Source organism: Echinops telfairi, unplaced genomic scaffold, assembly GCF_000313985.2.
Source record: "Echinops telfairi isolate 266 unplaced genomic scaffold, ASM31398v2 ScPeMD7_10;HRSCAF=50, whole genome shotgun sequence".
Lineage (NCBI taxonomy): Eukaryota > Metazoa > Chordata > Mammalia > Afrosoricida > Tenrecidae > Echinops > Echinops telfairi.
Genome location: NW_022103907.1, coordinates 14059033 through 14060084, shown reverse-complemented (window position 1 = coordinate 14060084; position 1052 = coordinate 14059033). Strand labels below are relative to the sequence as shown.

The 1052-nt window shown below is 43.2% G+C and overlaps 1 pseudogene; it reads left to right on the top strand.

Moving 5' to 3' along the window:
• Positions 1-493: 493 nt before the first annotated feature.
• LOC101649849 lies at positions 494-987 on the top strand (annotated as a pseudogene).
• The last annotated feature ends 65 nt before the right edge of the window (positions 988-1052 follow it).

The window sequence follows — 1052 nt, the reverse complement described above, 5'->3', positions numbered from 1 at the left end:
GCAATGCTATATGGTAATTAAAATTAATATATAGTCTGAGGAGATTAAGTGATATGAGAAGATTATTATAAAATATTAAGGTCAAAATAATTGCTTACTTTATTATTTGAGTTATTGAGTTATTTGTATTTGGGGGTATAACAAAACTTTCTAAACATTTTACAATTAGTGTGTTTTGATTTTTCAGTCAGAAAAGCAAATGCCCTTTGACAATAAATATGTCAGTCTTTTAACCTGAAGTGGATGTAACAATAAACATTTTAAAAGACCAGAAAGTCCTCTAGGTCTATTTTAGACAATACGGCATTGTCACAGAAGAACAGAAACTTCCAGAAGCTGTGAGGAATTTGGAATAGAAGCTGTGTTAGTCTGGTTAGACTAGAGAAACAAACCCATGGACACACATATATGTATAAGAAAGAGATTTATTGGACCCGCTTCTGTTCTCCACTACTGGTGCCGTGGGCCGCTCCGGACAGTGAAGGATCCCACCATGGCTGGCCGGAAACTCTCTCTAAAAGCCATCGACTGGATAGCCCTTGGGGAGATCATACCCCGAAACCAAAAGGCTGTTGCCAACTCGCTGAAGTTGCCAATGAGGTCCTCACCTCCGGGTTGGCAGTTCTCCCTGAGGCGCCTCCCGCTATCAACTGGGCTTCCTGCAAGGCCAACGTGGCCACAGCCGGCCTAGTGGGTGACTTTGAGAAGAAGTTTAAGGCCCTGAAGATCCCTGTGCCAGAGGACAAATTCACTGCCCTGGTGGATGCTGAAGAAAAAGATGTCAAGACCTGTGCCGAGTTTGTGTCTCTTTCCAAGACCAGGATTGAGGAAGACGAGAAGCAGGTGGAGAAAATGAGGAACCTCATTCCATTTGACCAGATGACCATTGACAACTTGAACGAAGTCTTCCCTGAAACCAAGTTAGACAAGACCAAGTATCCCTACTGGCCTCATCGGCCAATCGAGAGTTTGTGAAGCGGAGTCTGAGCGGACACACTGGCCCTCCCCTGAGGCACTCTGAACAGTAAAAATAAGAATGTTAAAAAAAAAAA